This window comes from Trachurus trachurus (assembly GCF_905171665.1).
Source record: "Trachurus trachurus genome assembly, chromosome: 16".
In the NCBI taxonomy this organism is placed as follows: Eukaryota; Metazoa; Chordata; class Actinopteri; order Carangiformes; family Carangidae; genus Trachurus; species Trachurus trachurus.
Window position 1 is genome coordinate 5,612,670 of NC_139902.1, and position 23,073 is coordinate 5,635,742.

The 23,073-nt window shown below is 42.0% G+C and overlaps 1 long non-coding RNA gene across 1 annotated transcript; it reads right to left on the reverse strand.

The window, feature by feature from the left end:
* Positions 1-4,963: 4,963 nt before the first annotated feature.
* LOC310998796 lies at positions 4,964-5,864 on the reverse strand. The gene is made up of 3 exons (XR_014596016.1): positions 5,730-5,864; positions 5,455-5,580; positions 4,964-5,354 (listed from the first exon to the last, which is right to left on the reverse strand). It is a non-coding gene; the product is annotated as an uncharacterized lncRNA (long non-coding RNA).
* Positions 5,865-23,073: the final 17,209 nt, after the last annotated feature.

Here is a 23,073-nt window from a genome sequence, read left to right on the forward strand (position 1 = left end):
TGGGCATGGCTGGGGATGATGATGGGCCGGATGATGTCGATGAAGTGGTAAGTGTCCTTGATGTAGCTGGGGTGTTTAGTAGAGATGGGACCGAGGAAGTGATCTATGTACTGGGAAATGTTGTATGTTGGGCTGCTGCAGTCTGATACGATGGGGCGGCCGGGAGGGACTTGGTGGGGGACTGTCCATGCTTGTGGGTTCTTGTGGATTTTGGGGAGAAGATAGAATAGATAGGTAGAGTGTATCCAGGATTTTATGGATTTCCAGTAGTGTGTTGTTTTGGATGCTGTGTTCCAGTTTCTTATAGTATTTGGTGTCGGAGAGTTGACAATTACCTTCCAATAAATATTGTTGTCTGTCCATGATGACGATTTTGGATCCTTTATCCGCTGGTTTGATTATGATATTGAGGCTGTTGGCTAGTTGTGTTAGTGCTTGGCGTTCAGAGGGTGAGAGGTTGTCCGTTGTGTCTGTCTGGGTTTTGTAGGTTTTGAGGGCGGTTTGGTCCAGTTTGATGAGGCGTGTAATATTGTTGTGGATTTGGGAGGTTTCTGGTTTCCAGGTCGATGTTCTGGTGAAGGGGGTATATTGAGAGTTTGGTTTGGAGTGGAAGTGGTCGAGGAGTTGAAGGCGTCTGGGGTAATTGTGGAGGTCCCTATGAAGTCCCTCCCGGTCCAGTTTGGAGGGGCATGGGATGAAGGAGAGGCCCCTCTCGAGAAGTGAAATTTGTGCCGAGGAGAGGGTGAGGAGTTTGGAGAGATTGAGGATGTTGGAAGTGGAGTTGGGGTGTGGTTGTAGAGCTGTAGGTGGTTGAGGAGTAGGTTGAGGGGTGTGGGATTCCTGGGGCGGTTTGGTAGTTATGGTAAATTTAGTTGCTTACACCAGTATTTAAAGATGGCTGTTGCGGTTGTGGGGGTCCAATGAATGTCCGATTCGGTATGGAAGGTATCGTGTGGGATTTCTGCGAGGAAGGAGAAGTTGGTGGCGATGGTATTATTGAGGAGTTTGAGATTGGCTTGTTGTTTGAGGGTGAGGTGGGGTGAATGATTAATGATTGGGTAATAGATGTCGGCATTTGGAAAGGTGGACCAGGCTTGTTTAGCTAGTGCTTTGAGTTGTTTGATTGAGGTGAGTTTGGCGTCCTGGTCCCGTTAAGTCCGATGTTGTTTAGGCCGATGGAGAAAACGATGATCTTGACTGTGGGGTTAGTGACGTTTTTTTCGCAGATCTTGAGAAAGTGGTAGAGATTGGCACCAGGGTAGCTGTCCAGTTGTATGTTTTAGTTGCTGTATGGTGGTATTCTGTTGATGTTGGCCCTAACCCTAACCCTAACCCTAAGCCCACTACCGTTTCAGTGGGAAGAGGCCCTTTTCATTTAAACAGGGCTTTTATTGGTGTGCTAAATGTCTCATGTCCATTCAGCCACCAATGTTAGATGTTTGTTGAAGCATGATCTGATATCACGTGACCACATAAGATGTAAAAGGTAGAAGAACAGAGACAGCAGAGAGAGGGGGAGGGGGGAAGGGAGGGGTTAGGGTTAGTCCTGGGCTGTTGATTACTTGGTGATATCAGATCGTGCCGTCGCCACATTCACGGCGTCCCTTGGCTGCACACACAGCCCTGCATGCCGTTCTCTCTCCTCATTGGATAAAAACTGTAGGATACGATAAATGTTTTCTCCTCGACTCAGAGCAGAGCAGAGTGACTGACAGACCCGTGTTTCAGACCAAACACTATAGAAGTGATTGCTGTCGGAAGATACAACTATTTAAGACTTAGATTAACACAAATATATCACTTACTTCTGCTTTAAGCAAGAGATTTGATGTTTGAAATTTAGATCCTTGTCTAGCCAGATGCCCAGGTATTTGTATGTGTGTCTATGACGGTGCTATCTAATGCCTTAAATGGAGGTAGGATGCAATTGGTTGATTACAGGTGTTTACAATAAATAGAGGAAGTGACATCATCACAACACTGGAAAGCAGAGAGAGGAACTAGATACTCAACATTTAAAATATTGGTCCAACAACAATATAATAAAGACCACGATAAAAAACTTGTGTCAAATAAAGATATTATCTCCACCAGCAACCCATCATCACTGAAAAATAAAGAAAAAAAGGATATACATGTCATGAATAAAGCCAATACATTACATTCGTTATAGGAAACACCTGTTCAAAGTTACAATATGAAACTAATGTTTAAGCAACTATTCAATAAGTTAAACCAGTTATAGGAACACTCTCTACAAACACACACACAAATCTAATTCATTATTAGACCAAAGTTGGTCCCAAAAGTTTGGAGTTCTGTAATCCAAAGGGCCTCGCGTCTAAGGCCCTGTTTACACGCTCGCGGATGAAAAACGGCAAAATATTTAATCGGATGTGCCTTTCGTTTAGACGGCGACGGCGTTTTGGGGGCTTGAAAACGCAAAAAAGTGAAACCACCCTCTAGAGTGTGTCCCCATGTAAAGGGTGAAAACGCAAAAGTCTGCTCTGATTTCTACGACCTGTGGAGGGCACGGACTGGAGGGCAGCATTACAATCGCCGGCGTACAGCCTGCCGGAAATCAAGAAGAAGAGGAAAACACACAGGCTTGGTGGTGTTGTGTGTTGCGTGGCACACCGCCACCTATGCGCCTGGCGTGCATGAATTCCACAGACTTTTGCATCACCATATGCACACAGATTTCCACCCTAAAAATGCTTGTCTAAACGCGAAATAAAAAGTGAGAACGCAACGCCACTTTTGCGTTTTCTGTTCAGATCGTTTCCATGTAAACATAGCCTAAGAAGTGTCTCCTTTATGAGGTGGGTTTTAACACTAGAACTGCCAACTGCTGTTCATTGGACGACTTTGATTTCAAGTGCATAACTTTATTTAGAAAAAACATTGCAGTCTGTGACTTTTCCTAAAATGATGTTGGGCAGCACACCGTTTTGTTAAAGGGATAGTTCACCCAAAATTCAAATTTCACTCATTTTCTACTCACCCTCATGTCGACTAAGGGTTGGGAGAAGTTTCAGAGTCCTCCGTGCCTTCTCTGAGTTACAGCGGGGATCCGTGCAGCAGTGCATGTCCATATGACGGTAGCGAACGGGGCTCACTTTTCTTCGTCCAAAAAGACACACCAAAAAACATCCAAATACCTCCATGCTGCTCGTATGTAATGTCCCTCTTGTATTGAAGCCCCACCATGAGAAATTGTTCCGAAAAAGATTCAATCAGTCTATATTTTAAGCCTGTTTGTAGCGGAAGCTCCCAGTGTCTCAGTTCACTGCTCTGCCTGTGTCAGTGTAAATCCCAGTTCACGGCTCCGCCGGTGTCAGTTCAGATCATTTTGATGTTTTTTGGTGTGTCTTTTTGGACGAAGAAATGTGAGGCCCGTTCGCTACCGTCATATGGACATGCAGTGCTGCGCGGAGCCCCCCTGTAACTCCGAGAAGGCACGGATGACTCTGAAACTTCTCCCAATCTTTAGTCGACATGAGGGTGAGTAGAAAATGAGTGAAATTTGAATTTTGGGTGAACTATCCCTTTAAATAGAATAAATATTATTCACAAAAAAATATCCTGTAACCGCCACGTTCGTTCATTGGACGACCAGAGAATTCACCGATTGTGTGTGTGTGTGTGTGTGTGTGTGTGTGTCTGTGTGTGTCTGTGTGTGTGTGTGTGCACGCTCACGTCCAGCCTGGCTACTTCACACACACGCACGGCACAGAAAATATTTTCCAGACTGGACAGACTGGTAATAGGCAATATCCTGCCTCAGGATATTGTATAAACTCCAATGCAAACAGTCGGGAATCTGTCTTTACTTCTGCACATCTTGACAATTATTTGTCTATATTATTTAATGTCAGAATCATTTGTGATGTGAAGTGTAGAAGTCATTCTGTCCAGTAAGTTGATGTCAGTGGACCATTTTTCTTTTGGCTGAAAGCCAATCTTGCAAGATCAGGATCGCTGTCCCGGTGTCCCAGCTCTCATCTCTGCAACACAAACGCGCCCCATAACCTGTAATCTCTTGTTTATGACAGATTAAACTACACAAATATACACGTTGTAACATCATATGCTATATAATGTTATGTACCTCTCTATTGATTGATTTCTCGCAGACTTGGCAAATGATTTGCATAGTTCCTCTTTAACACACATTTACCGGTAGGTGTGAGAGGCTTTTTTTCTGTAAAAAAAAAAATGATTTGAATATGAAAATGAGGAATTAGATAAAGTTCAAACATAGTAGTACGCATAGTTCATCTTGAATTTCAACAAACAATAGCTTTGTCCATGCTAGAGGTGTGGTGTTGGGTATCTATCTATCTATCTGACCAGCAGCGGGCTGTCATCCAGAGGAAAACAGGGTGGAGTTTCATTCCTCTTTATTTTTCTGTTTGTATATGTATATATATATATATATATATGTGAATACTTGCCGCTGTAGCACATTCACATTCATTTCCCAGTTAAGTATCATTTAATCTTGTCTTGCTTTGTCTTGACTGGCTCTACTTGATCTCCTTTATCCATTGTGGTCTTTCAATTAGATGCCTTGTTTAGAGTTCCTCTAGTTTAGTTGTGGTAAAATGACTGCATTATTTTTGATTAACTCAAAACTTCCTGCAATAATTTCATAAAAGCCCACTACCGTTTCAGTGGGAAGAGGACCTTTTCATTTAAACAGGGCTTTTATTGGTGTGCTAAATGTCTCATGTCCATTCAGCCACCAATGTTAGATGTTTGTTGAATGCTGTCCTAGCTTTTAAACAAAAATCTATTACAGTAATGGTCTGGTGCTTTCTCTCAATGCAGAGAAAGCATTTGACCGAATTGAATGGTCTGTCTTACTCAGGGCCGGCCCTGTACATCTGGGGGCCCTAAGCAGGATAAAATTGGGGGCCCTGCCTCACAGTGTATATAGCCTATGTACCATCAAATATTCATAAAACCAGCTACCGTATGCAACCCTTGCATATTTTATTGTACCTCTATCAACATGATGGCAAGCAGATAGTTCACATTACTAATTGGAGTGTAAACTCTTAAAGCTGTCTAATTGCACTTGTCATTTTTTCTTCTACTTTGTTTTTGTCTGAATGTTAATGTTAATATTGTGAATGGCAATAGGTGGCTCCAAACCGGCAGTATTAAATCACTACTTTTGATGTAGCAGAAAGATAAAGGATTCTACAAAAGATTACAGTTTGAACAGATTTATTTTCTTTAAATTATCTGTACAGCTAAATTCTAGAACCCTTAAAACAAAACTTCAGTTGAGAAGAAGATAGAGGATGTTGGTTGGTCAGCAGCATCATCAGCAGTAACCATTGGAGCTGTGGAGAAGATTAGTAGAATTTTTTTAGCCACTTGTGTACACACAATTTAATTTTCCAACAGAGATAAACATATTGTGGCAACAAACAAGAAACTTACCAACTGTATGACTGGAACCAGCCACAGGGGAATGAGGATGTGGCAACATGACATATCCAATCAGCCATTAATAAATGGGTGATTGATCCTTTATCCCCTCACAGGAAAACAGCTGTTATCTTTTCACTGTAAACAGACCTTAAAATCAGCCAGGACATGTGAACTGCAGCAGGCTGGTACATGTAGCAGCTAGCCAGCTAAGTGAGCTAACACAAGCACCGACATGTTTTTCGGCTAAACGTTCATCTGGTAAACATAACATTAATTAGCCTTACCTTGTCCTTGTTTTTTTTTCATCCTCGACCTTCTTCTTTTTCCTATTTTCTGCACCTGACGGATATATCCTTTTGGACATCGTCACTGTCCAAAAGCTAATCACCTCCTCGCAAATCGCGATCTCAGTGAGTGAGGGAGGGAGGGGGCCAGGGGGGAGAGAAGGGGGAGGGGTGGTGCGCGCTCGTTACCGGACAACGGCCACAGTCTGCGTTACGTTTACGTCAGAGCGATAGATATATCTGGTGTCACGGTCATTGTTGCCAGTTGGGTCAAGGGTTACACTCATAGACTGTAAAAAGGTTACACTTTGTCAGAGAGGGTTAGACAAATGATTGAGCAAAGTTTGGGGGCCCCCTAGTGGCTGCGGGGCCCTAAGCAGCTGCTTAGTTCGCTTATAGGGAGGGCCGGCTCTGGTCTTACTGTATACACTGGGTAAATTTGGTTTGGGGGAGAACTTTATGAAATGGGTCAAAATTATCTACACTAGACCACAGGCAGCAATCACAACTAAGCCAGATATCTCGAGTTGTCCTAAAGCCATATAGGCCTATAATAGGCCTATATGGCTTTAGGACAACTCGAGAAAATGTGTGGTGTTGAATTCAGTTTCAGTTTGCCTTAGGGCCCCTCTGATCTTATATTGGTCTCATCGCCTCGCATCTATGCCTTTTTTTTTTACTCGGATCCGTCTGCTGTGCTGTTAACATAACTATTAGTGCTTGAAATTATGGCATTTATTTGAGCCCCACCACCATATGGGTTAGCCCCACCGTAGTTAACCCAGAAAAAATACTCGTGCCGCCACTGTTAGCACACATTGCCCTGGTCAAAATGAATGTGTTGCCTATAGGCTATTGTAGCCTATCACATCCAAATGATTCCTGTTTTGTTTTCTAAAAGGTGTTGAAAGACATAAATGGTTGGCTCAGCTCTTTTATTTGGAACAAGCGTAGACCTAGGCTTAAGCCCATTTAAGATTTGTAAACAACTGGGTTAAGGGTAAAACTTCAATCTGGTTGGATATTGAGACAGCATTATCATAGTGCAGACTAAGTGACTTTTAAAGAAAGTAAAGCTTTTTGTACAAATCCTGTAACAATCAACACTTTAAAAGCATGGCGACTGCAATAAAACAATGAAGAAAAAACATGTCTCATGTCCCCTTGCTGGTGTAAATGTTCTGACATGCTGTTTATCTCTGCTAGTTTCTTTCATATTTTAGTAGTAGTACGGAGACAGCTAATACAATATTATGAAAATAAATTTCATGAAATAATACAGTCATATACATACTATATGCATACTGAGTTAAATATGATCACAGTTCTAGTTTGACTTAAACCAGTATTTGCATGTGTCATAAAGGTGGTGTATGAAGGAGCTTCTGGGTATTCTAATATTTGCAATAACAACAATGTTACATGTAATAAAAGTAGTTTTTATTTGCAGTAATTGAAGGTGGGCTCAGTGTTTCAGAAGTTCTGCTTAACTCCCCTATACAGCTCCAAAGCAGCTCAAAAGCAAGAGCAGCTGGATGCCTGTTTCACACAAATTCACTAATCTTGCAACAGTTTGCTAAACTGGCAACACTGCAGCCTTTGAATGCCCCTAATAGAACCATAGAGCTAGAAACTCCAACTCAGTGATCTCAGCTTCACAAAGTTTCACTTATATAAATTCAGACATTGTTATAGAACAAACGAGTACATAAGGGGGTTGCCATGCTTCTTGATATATTTCAAGCCAGGTTAAAAGGAAGTGTTTGTAGGCTATGCTGGCCAGATTTATAAAATCAAGACACTAAAAAAAGTAGTCGCAAGTGCTAAATGCAAGTGCCATGTGATGTTTGACAGACATGTTGTTATTGTGTCCCTTAATAATTCACAGCTTTTGGCTTTTTAATTGAATCTGAAAGCTTGAATGGAGTCAGAGTGGACCTAAACTCCAGTGTAACACAAGACGAGATCATTGGTGCACTGCACACTGACTTTATTGAGAAGACAATGACATGAAACCACAGGTTATAGAGTAGTTCATTTGATTATATTACTTGGAGTAATTTATCTGTGACTACCTGTCATACACAAATAACTTTTAACATTAATAACAAGCAGACAAAAAACTAAATTAAACAGTAACAACACATTAAATAACACAAAGAATAATCAATGATATAAAACACAAAGATCTCCTGAAGTTAACTTTCTTCTTTCATGTATGTTAGACCCCTTTGAGTTTTTCATTGAGCAGCTGATGCTATTATCACTCACATAAAATTAAAATAAAAAGAATCAGTGATTAAAATATCGATGTTTACACATAAAACACAGAATGAATGGATCATTAAAAACTAACACCAGATGTTGTCTTTGCTGAAAGTCCAGTGGTTTACCTTCTCACCTGCTGCAGTGACATACAAGTGTCTTCAAATACCCTGTGACATCATTGTTGGGTGGAGCTACAGGTGCAGCACAACATGTTTGTGGCCACACTCATCATGATGCTGACATGAAAGCTTCCACCAGAGAGGGCAGCAAAACACTGGTTTTCAGCCTGCTCTTAGTGACTGTCAACATGTATTAGTGCCTGTGATTCTTTACTAGAAGATAAAGGAAGATTACAACATGATTTGTTTCACACTGAGTCTAATGACAGAGTATTTGATCCAGTAGATTTGATTAACAAAGTCATCTAACTACATTCATTTTGGTTTCCTGCATTGTGTCTTTGTAGCTGGTTTAAAAACATTCAGTTACATGTTTCTTTGTCTTCATCATCGTCTTCCTCTTGTTTTGTGGGTTGAGTCACCCACCTCAGTTTAACGTCACCGTGTAAAGCCTTGAACCTTTCACTGAGCTGAGAGGGAATAAAGACAACGTCAGAAGAACAATGATACAAACATGTTTAGCTTCAGAAAATATTACTAGTATCATTATGATCCATGTATTAATGTAGTATTTGACATATTGCACATCATAAACATTATTATGGATTAACAGAAGTTGTGATGGCTGAGATTTAGTTGTGCAGGAACAGGAGGGAGTTTTACCTGCTGGAGAATCTGGGCATTAGTAGCTGGATCTGAAAGGTCAGCAAAGGTCTGAATCTTCATCCTCACCATGGTCATCTTCTTCACTTCTAGGTCTGGAGTGTTCAACAAACACATATCCACAAAAAGGAGGGAAATGTTATTGCTTTGTGAGGGGAAAAAAAGAAAAGCATTTGTGATATTGATATATTTTCACCTTTATAGCACCAAAAGAAAAGTTTCCTGTCACAGGGCATATCATGCCAAAAATGGGCTGAGTCTTCAGCCACACAGAGCTCGTCTATTCTGTTATCTGGCTGACCAGATGCCCAGTTTGTGAAGGAGCTGCTGCTGTTGTCAGACCACCTCCATGGTACTCTGTACAAGCCAATCCATGCATAAGATACTGAGTTTGTTAACATCAGTGATTTCACCTCTTCGTTTTCTTGAGCGTTCTCGATCATAGCCAGGTCTGTGTGGTGTGTTCTACAATAAGTCTGGGCCTCTGTCCATGTCAGTTCATTGGTAATCAAAGTATAGTTTCTCTGGTCTGGAGGATTTGATTCTGCAACAGAGGAAAAGTAAAGTCAGTGTGAGAAGTTTAGCAGCATTAGATCTGAAAAAATGGAAGTGCTTAAAAACATAGAACTGTGTTAATACTGTGTCAGAGGTCCCCAAAAAAAGAAAGAAAAAAAAGACAAGAGAAAAAACATTTGTAACACTGAGAAAACGTGTTACACTAATAAACTGCAGAAACAACTCACATCACCAATGGATGCAGTCAGATAAATTATGAAAATAGAATGCATGACATAATAAAAACGTAGTATATAACAATATAAACTGTTTGGTTTGTTATTTATTTGTGCTTAGGATTTATTTTGTTATAATACTTAATAATTCTTGTAGTAGGTGTTGGAAAGAAGCTTTGAATAAAAACAAACATGTAATTTGAATTATGTCAAGTCACTTAATACAGCGCTGTCAAATCATAACATAACATTTCAGAAAGTGAAGCGCTTTTGTCTGACCTATACAACTTGTTTAAATAATGCTGTATGAACCATTTAATAATTCCCAACCTGTGCATTTATACTGCACAGTGCTGATGACTAATATAATGCATCTGATTCTGTCATTGCAGAGAAACATCATGTAGGCTAGTCATCATCTTTATACAGCTAATTTTCCACTTAATATCCAAGGTTTGACAAGATAATTACAAATATTTACTCATTAGTGCAAGTTCCTGAACACGTTCTAAGTAATGTGGATTTGATACATGAATCAATAAAAGAATTTAGCTCCACATGGATAGAGGCTGCTATTTGGATGTTAAGACTTGGTTGTAGTGTTAGATTCTGGTTCTGGTTCTTGTCAGGGTTAGTTAAAGAGTAACTAAACCCTGTCTCCCAATCTGCTGAAAACAAATATATTTGGGTATGAAGTAGTGTTGTCGATTGATTCTGGTCCAACTCTTGACATTTTAGTCAAAATATTTCAATTTGGTGTATTTTGTAGTAAAAATGTCAGAGTGACAACGTTTGGAGGCAGCTTTCTTCACGAGCCACCAGCTCCCCGCCCAATCAGCACCGGCTGCTGCCTGCAGCTAACGGCTGCTAACAGCTGGTTACCTTTAATGTTACCTTTAAATGTCGGTGCAAGCTATTTTTAGAACGGCGGAGCAGAGCCACGAGCTGCTCAGAGCTACGCTACGGAGGCTAATGGGATTTCTTGGTTTCCCTCATCAAACTCATCAAATACACAATCCATCAACTCCAAAACGCTCTGGTGGACAAGTTGTGACCTGCACATTCACCACGCTATGAGATAATAACACAACATTACGAGACAGGAACGCGCATCAGCAGTTTTGCATGAATTTACCTGGAAAACAACTCTGTCTCGTAATGTTCCGTTATTATCTCATAGCGTGTGAGATACTGTAGCAACAGCTATATAGCATACTGCAGACCACACCCAAACAGACTTGCAACTCTCCATCACAGAGCACAGTTATACACTTCTTTTTCAGCCTGGTTTTCTTTAAACCAGTGAACACAACTTTTTTCTTACCGCAAATAAAAGGGTGTTTATGGGAACACGTGTGATCATACTGGTATCGACTGTTGTACATACACCCACATGTTCCAGAATTTCCTTCATACACAAAGTTGTGGTAACCAGTTTCTGCTTCTGCTCCTATCTTCCAGGATTTTTGGTCTTTACTCAGTCCAATCCATACGTATGACTTGCCCCCACTTGGTCTGTTTAACCTGCTGAAGTCCTCCACGCTCTCAAAAGTTGCCAGATCAGTGTATTTCTCTCTGCAGTATTTCTGAGCCTCGGTCCAGGTCAGTGACTGTGTGACATAGTGGTATTCTCGAACGTAGGTGTCAGAGCAGGTAGTGAGGCCAAATCCTAGGGTTTGATGATAGAGGACATATTTAGTTGTAAACTATAAGAGTCATGTTGGGGACAGTTGATCTGAATACTGTCTCAAGGTTTTTCATTTAGTTTTACAATAGAAAATGTCTCATCTTACTGTGTTACCAGAGGGAGGAAGAAAAGGCAATTTAGCCAAATCAAATACACACACACACACACCTGAGACCTCAGATTCTCAGCTGTGTGATAGAGCAAATGAACTGGAAACCAATAGCATCAACACTAAATTCAAGGAATCATAACTCTTACCAATGAAGATGAAAATCAAAAGCTTTGTAGAGTCCATCGCTGATTTCACTGAAAAGAAGTCACAGTAAAAAGAAGTATGAATGATGATGAGCTTTTAGCCTGGAAAGTTTGAACAAATATGACTAAATTATGTAAATATGTCTGTGATCATAATGCAATTTTTTTTAAAGTAATTTTATTGTGGCTTTTATTGCCTTTATTAGATAGTACAGTTCTGTTGTACTTTGTAGTTTGGCCTTGGTGTCTTGCACTCTCTCTGTGTTTCCGCAGATCCACCGGAGCTCCATCTCTCTGCACCAGCCGCCGCCTGCATCGCCCCCCCCCCCCCCTCCCACCCTTTCCCCTGCTGTTAGACCGGCCTCCCCTCCGTTCCCATGGACCAGTCTACCACCCAGTCCTCCCATCGAGCTGGCCAGCCCCCCCCCCCCCCCCCCCCCCCTCCCCTCACCAGAGGCTGCCTTCATCAACTCCTGCTAACATTTCCATATTTCGCACATTCTGTGACATAAACTGTAAACTGTTTTCTTGTCTGTAACAACATCTATTGCACGTCTGTCCGTCCTGGGTGAGGGATCCCTCCTCTGTTGCTCACCCTGAGGTTTCTCCGATTTTTCCCTGTTAAAAGGGTTTCCATGGAGTTTTTCCTCAGTCGATGTGAGGGTCTAAGGACAGAGGATGTTGTTACGATGCCATGTAAAGCCCTTTGAGACAAACTGTTTGTAAAAACGGGCTATACAAATAAAATTTGTTTCCTTGAAACAGGTCTAATTATGGTCCACTTTTTGTCAATTGTTTACTCCAATGTCTTTCTCTGAAGTCCGTCGGATTGTTATCAACATAATGTTGAAGTTATTACACTTTGTAGGATCTGATACACATGAACAATTGTTGTAGAGCCTTAAGCATAGATAATTTAGAGTTGTGAAAATTGCATTAAAAGTGAAATGCAATTCCACTGATATTGCCAAACCCATATGATACAGATCCTTTGTTCAAAAGTATAATATGTTGAGATGGGAAATGTTCTGCACTGTGACTAGCTGCTTATCAAGGTTTCCCACAGACCTACAATATATAACATGTATGGCCTCCTTGCTGCTTTTGTATCTAAAGGTTCCATAAATGGCTGCATGTGTGTTCAGAATTAAACACACATCTCATCGCATTCAGTCACATTTATACAGTAGAAGTAGATCCAGTCAACCAATGGGGAATAGTTCCCACAGTACCATAGTTTCCACTGGGATGAAGGAAAAAAAGGAAACTACATGTACACCAACTGTGAAGGTAAATATTGATCTTAAGTGTCGATCTGCACAGAACTGCATTAAAGGGACAACAAGGAGTTTTGGAAAGCGAAGTGTTTTCACACTACATTTCCCATGAGCCTCCACGCGCACAGTGAAATTCTTAGACCGGCGCAAGTGTGACGGAGCGCCTTTGAACGCCCCGTCATTCCCTGACCGGCGCGCTCTCTCTCCCAGAGCTGCGCCCTCATTGTTCCGGTGGAGCCAAGCTCCTTATAAATTGTTCCCCGCCGGCCGCATCTCGCGGTCCAGCGGTGGCATAAACTTTTCCCGTGCCCTGAACTCTGTTCTCCCCACCGTGGGTCGTCGAGGGTGCACACTCGGCGCCTACGTGACACACACCTACACACACGCTCACCTGCTGTTGCTGCGGAGGTCTGACTCGGGTTCACTGGCCGAACCGAGGCAGTTCCGGTCCACGTCATAAGTAGCGCACTGTGGCGCGCTACCTTGGGTCAGGTGACCACGGACTAAACCATATGTGGTTAATTGTTATAAAGTATTGTTAATTTATGTGTTCTGGGGGGAAAAGTGGCGTAGCCATATGAGGGGTTATCAGAGGTGGGTAGAGTAGCCAAAAATTGTACTCAAGTAAGAGTATAGTTACTTTAGAATAATGTTACTCAAGTAAAAGTAAAAAGTAGCCATTCAAACATTTACTTGAGTAAGAGTAGAAAGTACTTGGTGAAAAAGCTACTCAAGTACTGAGTAACTGCTGAGTAACCTCTGATTTGTTCGTTTAATGATCAGTGCGTAAATGTAGGCCTAATCAAATACACAAAAATATAATAGCAATGAAAAAATCCAGATATTGCCAAAGAACAACATTTAACAACTAAGACAAAAGCCTAAATGACATTTTTTACAAAGTAACATAAATGAAGACAAATTCAGCCACAATAACTTACATAGGTCTATCTATGAAAGATCTATGAACTGTCCATAAGCTCTTTGTGTGGGTATGGTGTCTGTGTGTCTATCTGTGACTGTGTGTGTGTGTGTGTGTGTGTGGGGGGGGGGTCACATGTCTCCAGGTGTGTATGGGGTTTAAACTTCCTAGGGAGGAAGAAGAATAAGATGACCTGGATGACTGAGAACCTTCACGGACATTATCCACTATTATCCACGACATACCGGGGCTGACGTCATCCTAATCATTTACTAGCAGCAGTTTCTCAAATTTGAGGCGGAGTGACCGTCCTGTTTACCGCGGAGATTTTGTGTGCGGTCATGTGACTGCCTGGCTCTGTCTGATTGGTTAAACGGAGGCAAACGTCGCGAGTGGCTACATCTGATTGGTGAAAGCAGTCATGTGACAGAGGCTCGGACGTATCTCCATTAAAACATAAACAAACAGATCGCACATTAGATCTATAAGAAAAAGTAGCGACCGGAATGAAGCCCAATGTAACGGAGTAAAAGTACCGCTTCTTCTGAAGAAATATACTCAAGTAAAAGTAACAAGTATGCTGCATTGAAACTACTCTTAGAAGTACAATTTTTCCAAAAAGTTACTCAAGTAAATGTAACGGAGTAAATGTAGCGCGTTACTACCCACCTCTGGGGGTTATTAGTGCCACAGTACTGGGGTTTGATTTAAAGGGGTTCTGTAAGTTTTGTGTATTTTTCCCAGTTTATGTTTCTTAACCCCTGTGCTTTGTTAATTGGTTTGCCCGGGGGAGGGGCCAAGGGGGTATTTAAAGAGAGCTCAGCTCACTTGAAGGGGTGTTCGGCTGAGGAGCATGTAGACTTGCTGCCTGATTCTTGTAAATATCTTTTGCCTCCATCCTGTTGTAAATATTCCTGCTGGTTATTTTTTGCTTTGCCACCTGTGAGTATTTTGGTCTTTGGGTTTTTGGTGTAATAAAAAGAAACTCACCCAACAAAAGTTTGCCGACTGGGCCATCATCTTTCCATCCATCGCTACAAAGTATCGAACCCCGACAATGGAAAAAAAGCATAAACTTTTGCCAAGAATTATTTCATTCATCAAGAATGAAAGTCAGAGGTTCAAAGACGATCAGATACCGTCGTAGTTTCGACCATAAACGGCGATTCTGAGGCGTTATTTCCATGACCCGCTGGGCAGCTTCCACGAAAACCGAAAGTAGGAAATGCTGGGCGAGCCGACCACTAAATAATAATATAAAAATAACTATAAAGACAAAACTATATATTTATCGAAAATGGACCCATTAACAAGTGTGGGTAACGTAATTTCATCCACATTAATGTGAGACTTTTTTATAATAAAAAAAAAAACTCCTCGTCCGTTTAAGAAGTGTGAGGATGATTTTCTGATGTGTTGCATCAAAGCTATTTAGAGAAACTGTAATATTCTCATTGAAAGAAAAAGTCAATGTGATGAATAGAAAACATACTCACATGTAACAACTTGAAATGAGCTGGAATCTTTGCAAGAAAATGTCTGCTCCTCTCTCTGAGCAATATCCAGTGTCCTGATTTTTATAGCCTACATATGAAAATTTCCAGATTTGAATATTCATATCACTAGTGCCTGACCCTCTGGGGCTGGTGGCGCCCTCAGGCAGATGGTGCTCTAGGCGACCGCCTATCGTATACCATTCATCTTCATAACCGGGAAGCATACGTCAGTCCGACTGCCCAAAAGTCTGACGGCTCATTTCTCCGACTACCCATTCTACAGTGTTAAGGTTAGGTTTAGGGTAAGGTTAAGGGTTAGGGCTACTTAAGTCGGAGAAGTGGGAGGTCGGACTAATGGCCGCAAAAATAAAGAAATGTATGGTCGGAGAAATGGGTAGTCGGACAGACGTCATGCGCCCTTCATAACCTTTGTTTAAAATGGGATCACAATTGATTCTTTTGTATCACAGATTTTGTTTATTCTATGGAAATGACTCACTGAGATAACATCTTTCATGTACTGTGGATGGTAGATAGAGAATCTCTGTGTAGGAGATTATTCCTGTCTGTTGGTTTTATAACCAGGCCAATTTTGACATGAACAGAACTACAGTGTGACTACCAGCAATTTTGCGTCTACGCTTCATGTGAGCAATATAAATTAATGATTTTGAGGTGAACAAAGACCAGGGGTGAAGGTAGTTTTAAATTCTTGCCGGTACTATTACCAAAAGTTATTTTTCTCTGCATATTATTACTGATTTTAATTGGGACATTTTACAACGAATGTTAAACGTGTGGTACACGTTTCGAAGGCTGGGTCAGGGGTAGACAATAAGGGGAATTTTGAAGATCACTGGCCCCACCATTCTAACCACTGGCCCAGGACAATGTCAGGTATCAATCCCCATAATAACCAAAATATCCCAGCCAATTCCTGCGGTCTCGCCATCCAGGCTGGAGCTTTCTTATATACTGATACCAATACCAATACATTTCCACGATTCTCGATAATTATTTGATACCACGATTTAAGAAGAGAAAAAAAACATGTGCTTCTAAATTCATTAGGCTACTTTATTTAATAAATAAATAAATAAATAACTGTTTCACATCAAACTTGTTGCCTATTTAAGCTCCACTGTGGTTTAACAATGAATTAAAACAGAGTTAAAATGGTAAATATGCCTCAACACAAAGGGAAAGTCATTCATTACTTTTATCTTCCAGTAGTTCAATGATCGAACTGTTGTTCTCATTCATTCACTTTAGGCTGTTTCCACAGACTGGTGCAAAACTGACTCATTGTTTCATTTTTCAGCTCTGTTTTGTGTTTACACGCGTTTGTTTTTCTCTGCTCCAAACCATGGATGTATTATGGTCTAAACGCCACCACCGCTGTGGCGCACCGAGCAGCTGGAGCCGCGTTCACATAAACGGACCGCACCGAGACCCAGCGCGTGCTCTGGCCCGCGTGTAACGTCTGTGTCGGTCCCAACAGGACTCGACACGACGCGCTGAGGGCAAAGTTTCACGGTACCGAAAAAAAGGTTCAGTCTTCAATCAGCAGCAGTGAACGAGCGGCGCGCGTTCCCCGGGAGCGAGCGAGCTGTGACGCTGCAGCTGCTTGCAGGTGTGTGCTGACCGCTCCAGGGTGAAACTGCCTTCAGCCGTCAACTTCCAGTCTGCGCAGCCTGGGAGGCTGCACTATGGGCTGCACAAGCGCCACCCTCAACCGCAAGCGGCAGAGCGGAGTGATTCAACCGAGCGGCAACGTAAACAAACTGCTAAGCAACACTGTAAACTGCTTTAGCTAGATATTTAAGCTGTTTGATCCGACAAATACAAGCAAGAGCTAGATTTTCACTACAAATTATTATAGCTAACCGAGCCTATACAGAGTATTTTTGTAAATACACTGGTTAGTTGAGCTTACGTGAGCTTAGCTAACTTTGTTTGTTTGTTGATACAAAAGGCATCAGCATGAAAGGCTGATAGCAGAGATTCCTTGCAGGCTGGCCATAATGCTATGATCATTATTCAGTCAGCTGCCTTCAAGGCTGATTGTAGAAGCTGCCTTGCAGGCTGATTATTAAGTTAATGCAGATTTCACATTGCATGTCATTATTGCCTTAGCTGCCTTCAAGGCTGATTGTAGAAGAGTGCCTTGTAGGCTGATTATTATGCTAATGCAGATTTCACATTGCATATATTTTCATTATTGCCTTTGCTGCCTTCAAGGCTGATTGTAGAAACTAGTGCCTTGCAGGCTGATTATTATACTAATGCAGATTTCACATTTCATTATTGCCATTGCTGCCTTCAAGGCTGATTGTAGAAACTAGTGCCTCGCAGGCTGATTATTTGGCTATATTGTATCCTTGAAGCCTTGAAGGCTGCTAACTGAATAATGACAATTATACAATATGAAATTATCCTTAGCCTAATAATCAGCCTGCAAGGCAATAATTTGTACAATCAGCCTTGAAGGCAGCTAAGGCAATGAAAATATATGCCATGTGAAATCTGCATTAACCTAATAATCAGCCTTCAAGGCACTATTTTCTACAATCAGCCTTGAAGGTAGCAAAGGCAATAATGGATTGTTAAATCTGCATTAGCCTAATAATCAGCCTGCAAGGCACTACATAGTTTCTACAATCAACCTTGAAGGCAGCTAATGCAATGAAAATATATGCAATGTGAAATCTGCATTAACCTAATAATCAGCCTGCAAGGCACTATTTTCTACAATCAGCCTTGAAGGCAGCAAAGGCAATAATGGATTGTGAAATCTGCATTAGCCTAATAATCAGCCTGCAAGGCACTACATAGTTTCTACAATCAGCCTTGAAGGCAGCTAATGCAATGAAAATATATGCAATGTGAAATCTGCATTAGCCTAATAATCAGCCTGCAAGGCACTACATAGTTTCTACAATCAGCCTTGAAGGCAGCTAATGCAATAATGAAAATATATGCAATGTGAAATCTGCATTAGCCTAATAATCAGCCTGCAAGGCACTACATAGTTTCTACAATCAGCCTTGAAGGCTGCTGACTGAATAATGAAAATATATGCAATATGGAAGCTTCATTAGCCTAATAATCAGCCTGCAAGGCACTGGTTTCTACAATCAGCCTTGAAGGCAGCAAAGTCAATAATGAAATGTGAAATCTGCAGCATAATAATCAGCCTGCAAGGCACTAGGTTTCTACAATCAGCCTTCAAGGCATGGCAATAATGAAAATATATGCAATGTGAAATCTGCATTAACCTAATAATCAGCCTGCAAGGCAGCTTCTACAATCAGCCTTGAAGGCAGATGACTGAATAATGATAAATTATCATAGCATTATGGCCAGCCTGCACGGAATCTCTGCTATCAGCCTTTCATGCTGATGCCTTTTGTATCAACAAATAAACAAAGTTAGCTAAGCTCACGTTAGCACTTGCAATTAAAAAATTCGAGCAGCACAACTAACCAGTTTATTTACAAAAATACTCTGAAAATCTAGCTCTTGTTTGTATTTGTCGAATCAAACAGCTTAAATATCTAGCTAAAGCAGTTTGCGGTGTTGCTAAGCAGTTTGTTTACGTTGCCGCTCGGTTGAATCACTCCGCTCTGCCGCTTGCGGTTGAGGGTGGCGCTTGTGCAGCCCATAGTGCAGCCTCCCAGGCTGCACAGCCTGGAAGTCGACGGCTGAAGGCAGTTTCACCCTGGAGCGTGCTGACCTGGTGCTGACGTGCTGCACACAGAAAGTAGTCTTTGATTGGGTCGGGATCTCGTAACACTATGTGTTAGCGGTAATTACCGAGACGATTTCACAGAAATCATTTCAAACCACAGGGAATTCATGTGAAATAAATTTTTTTTTACCTTTAATTTTTTTTTTTTTTTTTTATCTCTCTCATCTTCCTGGTACTGAGTACCGCCTCTGAATCTTTAAGTGGTACGCAGTACCGGACCGCACCAGCTTACTTTCACCCAAGACTGTCCTCTTCACTAGACCCTCGACTGGCTCCACGATTGTTTTCTCTTCCTTTTATTTTTCATGTCTGAGCAAAAGACCGCTATCACACACAGCGCTACAGTATCCATGATTGACAGTTTGTTGTGACGCCTCCCCGACGGCCTTGTGCAGAGTCAGACTGTCAGCCTGTCCAGGTGTGGGATTCAAGCAAAGACTTGACCAAGGTCATAGTTTCAGCTTTTTCCTTATTTACAGACCAATATGTATTTTGGGAGCTTTGTCATGGTGGGAAAATCCTCTCATGCTGAACCTGTTGAGACTGGGCTCATATTTTCATTCAATATTTGCGTACACAAATTGACATTCACAGTGCCATTTATAAAGATCAGTATCAGTGCTCCACATCAGCACATACACAACTAACATTCAGGATCTGATATAAACAAATTTATTTTGTTTTTGTCAGATCAAAAAATGAATAGACTTCTCTTCATGTTCTGTGACAGTGGACAGTTGTTTATTACATCCATGAAGACTCACCTCATGTATCACGGCATTGTGCGAAGACTTTGTCCTCTGTGTGGACCAGAACAGACCATTGGTAAATGAGACCATCTGAACTACAGATGTAGTGTTGATAAATCAGTTATAAATAGTCTTTTCTCGATGTATATCTGTTTTCAATACATATTGGGATTGCCTCCATCAGGATTTTGGCCCATAGACTATATTCTCTACCCCTCTAAACGCCCAGCGGATGTATTATTTTTGAATAAAAATATAGCCTTAATAAGCATTCTCCATATTCAACCTTTAATCATATTCATGTCAATATTAAAGCAGAAGTGAGTGATCCGGTCGTTTTCGCTAATGCTGCGTTCCAGGCCGGCTTTTGAAATCGGAAATTACAGCTTCAAGTCACAACTTACGACTTTGTAGCGTTCCAGGCAACCCACTCGTGTTTTTCCGACCTGTTTTACCGGTGAAAGTCACTATAACGGCCACTCGTAACTTCCGACCGGTGAACTCGTACCAGATCGAACTGGTACAACTTCACGGTCGGAAAAATACGAGTTTCCTTGAACGCACCATAACAGTCCTCGTCCCTATGTCACCACATTCACGGCGTCCCTTGGCTGCACACACAGCCCTGCATGCCGTTCTCTCTCCTCATTGGATAAAAACTGTAGGATACGATAAATGTTTTCTCCTCGGCTCAGAGCAGAGCAGAGGGACTGAGAGACCCGTGTTTCAGTCCAAACACTCTATGTAAGTGATTACTGTCGGAAGATATAACTATTTAAGACTTATATTAACACAAATATATCACTCACTTCTGCTTTAATATATATTTTTCCATACCTATCCTTTACTTATAGGATCTAAATACATGGTCCTGTCACATCTTTGTGTGTATCATAATTCCTCGATTCCGGTCCTTAGTGATGGACCAGCACTCTGCTTTTTCTTGTGTGACCTCAGCGATCGCATCAGCCGATGGAGTTGCTAAGCTGGTCACTGAATGCGATTGACAGAGTGTTCTCAACAAGGCGTGCGGGTTCTGGTGAACCTACATGCCCGGACGGGACCTTCCTGGCCGGCTACATCCTGGATGGATGGGAAAAGTGGAGAGTCGCGTGCCTTGCCGCACTGGATGTTGAGGATGTGTACATATTCACGGGCATGACAAATGGAATGCTCGCCTTGTGGGATGTGGAATCTTCATGCAATATCGGAAAATGATAAAGATCGCCACTGAGCAGACCAGTGCGAGGGCGGACAACGCCACTACTCGGAGTGCTGTGGTCGGGATGCGCTCTGACATCTCTGCAAATCCGCGAGTATGTGGCAAGGATGCGAGCAGATGTAGCCACAACTCGGGAGGATATGGGGAAGCTAAGCGCGGCAAAAGCTGCAGAAGAGATGGATGAATAAAATAAAAAATGGCAGAAATGGGCTCTCACACCATCCCAGCTAATAATCAAATCACTGAAACAGTGGCGTCATTTGGGTATGGCAGGGTATGGCACTCGCCATACCTTGACTTTGGTAGAAAATGTTCGGAGTACTGGCACTTATAGATTTTAACCCCTTGCGTACCGGGACTTTTTACAGCGTAACGGGACAGCGTACAGTGTCCTGTTGTAATTCTCTCTGACCGATTCGCGATAGTGATGCCTCTTTCTCACTGAACACCATGCTGTCGCTCCTGCTCCTCTCTCTCTCTGTCTCTCACTGAGGGGCGGGGCTGCCTCGCGCCGTGCACACGCCGCTGCATCATAGATGTATAACTAGACTGTATAACTCCATGTGCTGCAGACGTGAATGTGGAGCGAGCAAACCTTTGTGAGTTATAAAGCCTTCAACATGACTTCCCGGTGCCTGCTAACAACTTAGCCTACCACTTATTCCACATGCTTAAATATGAGTCATATTTCAGTGCTTGTTTGGCTAAAGGCGGGCTTACACTGTACGATTTTGCCATGATTTTGTCATCCCAGACGAGTCGCAGCCTAATTTGCATAATCGTAGAGGGATCGCGGGGTCGTGAGCATAATCGGGACGTATGCTTAGTGAGGCTCTGCGTCACGTCCCGACGTCCTAAAGACGAGTCGCCGACCTCCCGACAAATTTCTGACATGCCAGAAAATATATCGTCGTGACGGACAATGTATGGGGTCCTACGTCACGAAATTTCTGCACATACGACAAGTTTTTGCCATGACAGATTGTTTTAGCACAGAGCACAGAGCCTTTATGAACCTGAATGTGATGCTGAACTTCGTCAGATGGAGTTAAAACGGGCAGAGAGAGAGAAAGAGGAGGGACAGGGAAGCGACAAGCTGAAGTTAGACCACAGCTGTGACTTAACACTAGCTACTTAGATCACAGTAAAATGAAAGCTCTTATTTGAGAAACACTGTGAAGCTGCTGCAGTCATCTTGTTAAAGACCCCCTCCCATGAAAATCGTGTTTTTCGTGCTTTTCACATGTTCCTGTGGCATTTTTCTGATGTTAGAGGACATATCAGCAGAAAAGGAAGTGCAAAATTGCCTTTCTGAGTTTTTCTGCCTTCAAATTGCTGTGAACCAATGGCAGACGCAAACTGGCAGTTTCAGGGAGACTGGAGCGGACGTGTCACAACCCCAGGGGAGGGCACTAGTGCTACAAGCTCCCGCCCCGCTCTGCATCTGGCTCAGAGGTGAAAGGCTTGACAGCTCAGTGTAGCTGTCAAGGTATAACAGGTATAGCTCACCTGGTAGAGCAGCTTGCACCGTGAGCAAGGACTATATTCCAGTCTGGGATTGAATCCCAGTGTGCACTTTTACGCTAAACGCGCTGAATCGGTAAATGTACAATGTTCAGCTGTCAGCGAGCGGGGTGGCTGGGCGGGGCAGCGCAGTCTCCGCCCACCCTCCAGAGGTGCATTGCTAATGAGCTGCTGGTTTTAAAATAACCAAAAAGGGTCGTGGGAACAGGCTAATGACAGCTGTCTGTGGAGTGTGGAGGCTGTTTATCTTGTCACAAATCACAAAAACTTCTCTACTACAACTTATTTTATTAAATGTTAGAATCATCTGTGAAGTGAAGTGTAGAAGTCATTCTGTTCAGTGAGTTGATGTCAGTGGACCATTTTTCTTTTGGCTGAAAGCCAACCTTGCAAGATCAGCATCGCTGTCCCGGTGTCCCAGCTCTCGTCTCTTCAACACAAACGCGCCCCGTAACCTGTAATCTCTTGTTTATGACAGATTAAACTACACAAATATACACGTTGTAACATCATATAGCTATGATATATAATGTCATGTACCTCTCTATTGATTGATTTCTTGCTGAAATGATTTGCATAGTTCCTCTTTAACACACATTTACCGGTAGGTGTGAGAGGCTTTTCTTCTGTAAAAATTTGATTTGAATATGAAAATGCATTTTGAAATGGAAGGCTATGAA